This window comes from Pseudomyrmex gracilis, unplaced genomic scaffold (genome assembly GCF_002006095.1).
Source record: "Pseudomyrmex gracilis isolate BER0280 unplaced genomic scaffold, ASM200609v1 scaffold_254, whole genome shotgun sequence".
Taxonomy (NCBI): domain Eukaryota; kingdom Metazoa; phylum Arthropoda; class Insecta; order Hymenoptera; family Formicidae; genus Pseudomyrmex; species Pseudomyrmex gracilis.
This window is the reverse complement of record NW_018020838.1, coordinates 166,801-175,462: the sequence shown is the minus strand read 5'-3', so window position 1 is coordinate 175,462 and position 8,662 is coordinate 166,801. Positions and strand designations below refer to the sequence as shown.

The 8,662-nt window shown below is 36.3% G+C and overlaps 1 long non-coding RNA gene across 1 annotated transcript in view; it reads left to right on the top strand.

Annotated features, from left to right (window-relative positions):
• The window catches only part of LOC109859275, a 34,258-nt gene that overhangs the window by 23,776 nt on the left and 1,820 nt on the right, over positions 1-8,662 (top strand). The window lies entirely within an intron of this gene.

Below are 8,662 nucleotides of genomic sequence, written 5' to 3'. Positions count from 1 at the left end.
ATAAAATCGGAAAAAGTACGACTTCTGAATTTAATGTGGCATAACAAAAAAATAAAAAAAAAAAAAAAAAAAAAAAAAAAAAGAAAGAAAAAAAACCCAGGGAGAAAAAAACTAATAAGCTCGTGGTTTTAGTAGAATACAGATTTGTTAAATTAAAAGACAACCAGCAAAGCGAGAGACTCGCTTATCGGTTTGCGAGCTTTAATACGTTCTCGCGCACGAGCGAGCGAGCTTTTAATCGCCGACTTGTCACGACGATCTTCGATTCCATTTGCGAATAAAACCGATTGCGAAGTAATCGGATAACCAATTGCAGGCGGACGGCGGCGCACGGCCGACACGATCGGATGGTGATCAAATATTTAATATCGCCTAGGGATATCTGAACGCGACTACGAGTAGCACATTCCAAGCACAATGAACAGCGCTCATTAGCGGCGGGCTCGTTATTCAAAGTTCGACATGTTCGATCTCTGAAGTTCGCGCTTCAATGTAACGCGCCGCCGTCGACGAAAGTCCGCGCTCGCGGAATATTCCCCTCCTACAACTCTCGAAAACAAACCAACTTCCGACTTTGGATTTTTACGTCGTTTTATACGAGTCCCACTTGCTCGAGCATTCCTGAAGTTAGGGGAGCCGCCCGAACTAACTATCGACAGCGATTTCCTCCTTTCCGACTTTGCAGCTTTCGGCAGCCAAGTGTTAACGTTTCCGATTCTAATTCACGTGGGAATTAGAAATTGGAACGGAATAATATTAAAGAGTATATCGAATTAATACACCGAATTTTATCTCTTTGTTCGAAAATCTAACTTTTTCTCCGATCGTAATGTTTACGGCAGTAAGTAAGAGTTTTACATCGTATCAAGAGGCACGGTAGTAACTTTACTTTAGTCACAGTTTTTTTTCCTCTTTCTCTCTCTCTGTTACATGACCTTTCTTTAGTCACATTTTTAAACTCACGTGACTACAGTAAAGTCGCGTGTTGTTTTTTCTTTTCTTCTTTTAACAAGCCATAAATTTTCTATAAATTTTCATTCTCGCAAAATGCGCCGTGTGACATTTTGGTGTATGCGCGTGCGTCGCGTTTCTGTCAGTGACGCATCTTTCGAGAGATAGGTTCTGTCACCTCGTGTCAATCCAGAACGAGGCGACGTTAATCAATTTTATCATCGAGCGACCGATTTCAGGATGAATGCCGCATCAAAGGCCCGCGCAAATCCGATCAAACAGCGGTTCGCCCGTCCGCATTATATTAATTGGGCTCCGCGCATAACACACAGCAATAACATTAGCGAAATAATATAATAACGCTATCGGCACTCGGCCACTAGGCTGACCGCCGTCCAGCGCCGACATTATTTCGCGACGTGAGGCAGTGCAAACATATTTGCATAATATGTATTCCCCGCTATCTCGTTTCCACCTCCTCGGTCGCCTCGAAATTCGAAACGCGCGGCTGTAATCAGCGAGCGTCGCCTTCCGTATCGCTCATCGCTGCATCGACGAGAGGCATCGCAATACGTGCGACGCGTTTCAACACGACACAAACCGGGCTAATTGAAAATTATTTTAATCTTTAAGGTTTGTAATCTAGATTGCTATCAAACAATTGCTTCACCCGCGTATTTCTCGAACTTTTTGTTTTTGAGTAAAAGAAAAATTTTTTCTGCCGACAATTCGAGACACAGTAGGGTGGTAAAATCGCGACGAGACACATTATTACTCTTTGCTCTGCGAGGTTTTAAGGTACGTCACGACACCACACCGGTCTGGTTACCGTGCTTCACGCTTTATGAGTTTACGCACGCGGTAAGATTCGCGATAGGGCGCGAAGCTCGCCTCGCTCCTCTTTACTTATTCGGCCTCGTCTTCAGGTAGTACGTGCACTGTGCCCGTAATACCTGCAACAATTTTGCACCGCACCGATAAATACCTTCATGCTTAGCATATGGAATAGTCTATGGGTGTGTGTACCTCGGGCATAAAGAACAAATATTGAAAATTAATGGTAATGGCGTGCGTAACCTTAATTCGTTGAGTTAGTGGACATTTTAATTAGCTGTTGTTAAACATGCGATGTAAATAACACTCGAACTTGATATAAAACAAAATATTTTTACGCAATTTTACATTCGATTCAATTTATTTTTTCAAGGTTTTGCATTGTTGGTTGTTACTTGAACAGTCAAATATCTTCAACGAAAAAATAATTCTGTTTATTGTTATTAATCGCAGCAACATTGAAAGTTTCATTCGAACATGTCACTGTGTATTCTCTTATTGCTAGCCGTTACGATGTAATAGAAAAATTTTTATCAACGTTACCGCGCAAGGGAAAAAGAAAGCTTGAAATATAAAGCTGAAATGAACATACACACACACACACACACACACACACGTACATATTCTACAGTAAGCATTGATGTTGCATGTAATTATACGCAATTATACGCTCGCAGTTATGTCAACTGTGTGTACAACATTCGTTGCTTGTGTTTATGACGATGAACGATATGGATCCGGTACGTGAAACACACAGCCACATGAAAATTTTAGGAAGCTAAACTTTATAGTTTATTTCTTTAGTGCACTATCTGTTTTTAATTTGCTTATACAAAAATTCAATATTTTAGAGTAAAAGAACAATTTTTGATGTTTTCTTCTGCTCAAAGAATGACTTGAGAATAATTATTATTGTACATACATGTTTTATTTTTTCTCATTTTAAACAGATATGACACTGCGCATTAGAAATAAAAAGATGAATACAAACTCTAAAATATGAAATGTATAAATGAACGCTAATAAGCAATACAGTGTCAATCCACATCGCTACTTTGAGTAAATTACGTCTTAAGATTAAAAAAAAAGATATTTGTATACATATTTTTTTAAAATGTTTGTGTATTTTTGATGTATAAAAACATTTAAGTTTTTAAAAACACTATTGAAAAACGTTCTTTGATAGCTAAAGAAGCACATTACATAAATATCTCAATATTTTATTTTTTGTGAGGTGACACTGTATTGCTCATTAGCGTCCGTGTGTACATATAATATAACAGAGCAAAACATATATACATATATATGTTTATATTGTATTAAATTAACTTAAATATTTAATTCGCTAAATAAACACATGGATCTATAGTTTTGTTTAGGAAAGTTAGTTTTGCAAAAAAAGCTTTTTTTATTGAACATAAAAAAATACGATTGTCAATCAAAAAAGAAATATTAATTTCATATCTATCGTGTCGATTTTGTATCGGTTTTCCGTCAGTTAATCACACGCAAATATAAATATTGTGCTCTAAAAACGTCGTTTTCCGACTAAGATTGGATGTGTAATTTAAAAGGGATTATATTTTCGCTATACATCAGCTTGAATTTCAGAAAATTACTTTGTTTTTAAGTCATCTTTGATGCAATCATCTTTATGGACATCCATTTACAATAACATTAATAGACATGACGCTCTCTCTCTCTCTCTCTCTCTCTCTCTCTCTCTCTCTCTCTTTCTTTCTCTCTCTCTCTTTTGTTTTTCTTTCTTGCTTGTCTCAGAAACACAGGATGTTCAATTATGCTGATTATATTAGAAATTATTCTTCTTTTCTGTTTATCCGATAAGACCTTTATTTTCAGTTTTCTCCTGGTTTTAGCTTTTATTTGTGCAATATTCGTATTAACAAATATGTTCTTGATGTTTGATGTAAGAAATCAATATCAATTTTTATTTCTTAATTTAGCAAAATTTTTTATTGCTCTTATTATCCAGTTTCCGAGAGAAAATTTATTCATAAAAAAGAAAGCAGAGAAAAAGCGAGATAAGACTGTATGGTAACTTGTATAAAATTTATTCTCTGATTCTTTTTTATCGTATAATACTTTGTTGTGCTGCTACCCATCAAGTTGACAGTGATTGACAAGCACCAACTTTGTTTACAAGAATATTGATTGAATAATACTGCATTGCACGCATAATTGGCAGCGTTAAAGTTTTCCTTTATTCTATCAACACACGTATATAAGTGAATCGATAGAGTTGATTATATCCTTAGGGCAAACTTCCTCAATACGTCAAGAGGATTTCACCGTCCGAAAAACCATGTGAAAAATACAAAATTTAGACATTTAAGTATGAAAATTTTTAGATTGTCAATAATCCTCTCTCTTCGCGCTTGATAATTAATTTATTTTTCGCGAAAAATCAAAGTTATAAGTGCAGTCCCGATTGTTCGAGGCGACATGAGCGTGGCATCGTTTTAGTATCGGAATCCCTGTATCTGTCGGAATCGTTGTTTGTCCGCCCGCGAAGTTTATCGGTTTCCTCAGCAATTTCTCAAAGTTGCCTTCGTGTTCTCCGGACAGTGTGTGCAGTATCATCTCTGCCGGCTTTCCTTACACCCCTCACCCAATCCCGTCGTTACCCCTCGCCAGCCGCTTCTGCGGAATTCCTTTGGAAACTTTCCGATATTCATATCTGCCCGCTACTACATCAAAAATTCCAAGCTCGCCCCGTTCAGCCCCGAGAGTTCTCTCTCAGTTATAAAGGATTCGCAGCCACTTACAATATCAGCCGCCCTTTCCCTGCCACTTCGAGTCCTCTCTCGGCATCCCGCCCTGTCCAATTTGCCCTTCCTCCTCTCCCTTTTCGATCTTCCTCGTTTCATCTCTCTTCCGCTTTGTGGTACTCGTCATCGACGTTCGAAAGACTTCTCTCTCTTTCTTCTCTTCTTTCTTCGAACTATCCGCACTTGTCTCTCTTTCTCGTCTATAGCCACGGTCATTCTTCCCGGCGTTTCTCGCCGATCTGGATTAACGAGGCAAACCCTTTTCCGCTGACTACTCGAGGAAAGTCCATCCGGCCGGTTCGTGACTCGCCTCAGAAAAAGAGATCAGGATGTACAACAGTGGGCGCAAAAGTATTCACACGTTCTTCACTCTTTGTGGTAGTGTTGCAAGAAGAGAGAGAGAAAGAAAAAAAAGCTCTTATCACAAAAATTCTTTGTCATATAAGAAACCATCAGATTTCGTGTGAGAAATTTGCTTGCAGTGAGAAAATATCTTCTTATACGAAATATAGTAGTCAAACGTTTTCTCAGCAGGAATTTGCACGAGGGCTTAATTGGCGAGCTATTTAATATCGAAGCTTTAAGGATTTTACGGACTTAAACTTCGAGGGCGCAAGTAGGTAACGAAAACTTTGTTGTTCAATTAATTTGAAGTGGACTTTAAACGATAACTTAGAGCTCAAGACCTGATTATCGAAATATTTCAAGTCGCAAATTAAAAGATTCCGACAAATTGGACATTTTCATGCAAAGTTTTGCAAATTATTCTAATTTACACATTTTTCACGTATTACATGCAAAATGTATTTTGAAAAATAATACTCTCTTAATGTTTTAATAATTGCGGACATTTTTTGACGCCTTACAATTTTTGAAAATTGTTCTGCGATTGCTCCAACTTTTACGTGAAAATTTTTTGCAAAAAAAAAGTAAGGTAATTATTCGATGGCAGTATTTCATACACACTCACCCCATTGTAATGAATGCCGAGTAGATTTACCGTCCTCGCGGAACGTGTCCTTAATTAATGACCAGCCGCGCCGAGCTGGTCGTTTCGTCGCAGATTAATTCGCCAAGTGTCTACTAATTATCGATGAGTTCGCGTTACGCTCGGCATTGAAATTCCAGCTGGAGGTGTCGCGCCGCAAATCCACGTTCTAAGCTTCGGTATACAACACGCGTAGGATCATGCGTGTTCGTAGAAGCGATGAACAGGATAGACAGGAAACAGAGAGAGGACCGAATTCGTCCTGTGCACTCGTTGAGCATGAACGACCAATCGTTCGCGGCACGGAAGCCGCTTGCGGTGTAAACGTCACGTTTCAGAGGGCGTCTACAATAGCTCATTAAATTGAATAATCATCGAGGGTTCGCAGGTACGCGGCACCTGCAATTTACTTGGCCATTGCTCGCTAAGCTCGAAAGCTCGCTCGGATGTAACAAGAGGGCGATCTGCTGTCCGCCTCACATTACATTCGCGCACCCTTCATTTTAAACTACATTAACCCTTTAGAGTCTACTGCGGGATTAAAGATGAACAAAATATTCTGATTATACATATTAACGGTTATGTGCGTTTATATATCTTCTGCTTACATTTAAGAATCGAAATAAATATTTATATTTTCATATTTTTTAATATTATTATTTATCGTGTTTTTTTTTTTCAAATCGTGCGCTGTTACGTAACACGTGAACGAATGATGGTTTATCTTTTGACGATAATGAATTAAAAAAGTATTTTTATTATTCTTGTGTACCTTAATTACATTCAGATCAAGATTGTGAAATGTGAAATAGGAAGGCAAATATATATTTTACGAGACCTAAAAAGGATTAAGTGAATTAAAGTCAGGAGAATTCATAAAGATAAAAATGTAGCTGTAAAACACGCAAGCCGTGTGTTCTAGTTTACATTAAGAGCGTAATAACAAAAAAAACAGCATGTTTTTGGTATGAAAAAAAACACGAGACAACTGTAGATAAATCTATGTATGCACGACAATATGTAAAAATAGAGCGATAGTTAAAAAAGATAAAACTGAAAACTGACACATACAATAATGTTGTAAAAATCTAAGATATTGAATTTTACTTAAACTTGTGTCTCACACAAAAGTTTATTTTACGCGGAAAGAATACGAAATTTTGTACTAAAATGCTAAAGCGTAATCGCCTCCGTTAAAATATGCGATACGGAGTCACGTTCCAATTAATTCGAATAATAGACATTAATTAGTCCCCACAATTACGAGAGTCATATTCGAAATTGTAATCTCGATCGAAATTGAATACGCCGGACGTGCACGAATATGTGGACGAAGATGATATTAGCATCTCTATGATATAAATTGTTTGTACAATTAAAAGTTCCACAATATCGATGCGTGTTACAATTGAAAATAGATATCGTTGTAATCGATATACAACATAAAGTCGTATACAACATCATAATTTAATTACGACGTTACGAACGAGAAAATGAAATTTTTATATGTTATAAATTGTTGTGCTCTTATTTTTTTATATTGTATAATCTGTTGATTATTTATACACATATTAAATATTATAATTTAATAGAGAATGTTTTGGCTCTCTGAGTTTCAAACAATGAGTATGTGTGATTAAATATTATACTTACCTTATTTGAAATTATTAGAAAGAAGTAACTGTTAAATTAATACAGATATTAATTTACATGTATGTGCGTGAGTGTGTAAATTACTGTTTTGTGACAAGAAGACGCGAGGGACACGTGCTGTTTAAAAATTTTTGTATATCATTTTCACGACAATGAGTAACGGCAGGATGGGGAACGTATTGCGACGCGATATTTTGGCTCTAGTAGCTCATTACATGGAATAATTATCAGCTATAATCGCATTGTATGGCGAGTATGCTTTATATGACTACCACATCGTTACATGTCTGCAGCCGTCCACGTGCAACGGAATTTTGATCGACTGCTAAATGAATCCCTTGACGACTACGCGGATTATTTATTCCCTACACGATTAACGTCATGTAATCAATGACAACGTAATGAACGTATTGCCTAGCGCTTATAATGACATAGTAATACTGTTGTCTCTATCTCGTACGAATATCGATTACTTCTATCAATCTTGCAGACAACTACGTGAAATGGTGATTCTTTCGACAGACCAATTAATTTGTCGCGAAAATTAAAATATCGCAAACTTAAAAACATATAAGCTAGTGTCTATTTTTCGGATTAATTTTTTTTGCAACGTTTTACATATCTTTGCAAATAAAACTGTAGGTTTCAAAATTGTATATCATACTATAATAACTTGATAAATTGATGAGTTACATCGTGGCAATTAAGGGGTAAAATTTTCAATAAAATAACGATCACAATGTACATTAATCGTCTCTTTATTCGACTATACATAATATGTTTATGTATATAAATATATATATATATATGTGTATACATACATATATACATATACATATATCTCCGTTGGCGACAATATATATATTTCAATAAACCGTGGCTTGGCTTGGTACAAGTTTGCTTTTCATATTTTATTTATTACGGATTGGGGGGACAAGTAATTATAATTACATCGATGCACAGGTATGCGTATCCTCATTAATCATGTATGTATATCTTGTATAGCATATGCACGCGCGTGAGATTATTGTACAGTGTGCGATGCGTCGCTGTTATTATAAACAATTTTTTTTTTTTTCAATTTTATTCTGACAGGGACGGGAGTTGAGGAGATGAGAGGAAAAGGTAAATCGAAGAGACAATAGTATTCACAATAGGAATATAATGGGAAAGATAATAAGTCGCCATTTGCGCGTATTTTTTTGTTTTAAATATTAATACATAATTATTTTTTTAATTGCTAGAAATATATTTCTATTTCTCTTGGTTGAAAAAATCAAATTAAGTGTTAATATTTAAAACAAAAGCGCTTCGTATATCATGTATACATAGTGCAAAATATATTAAGGTCAGGCCATACGGACAGTGTCGTCACTTTTTTTCAAGGCTAACTCTGCTCTTCTCGGAATCGTTGATTAATTAGTTAATTCTCTCGCCTCTTAAAAAC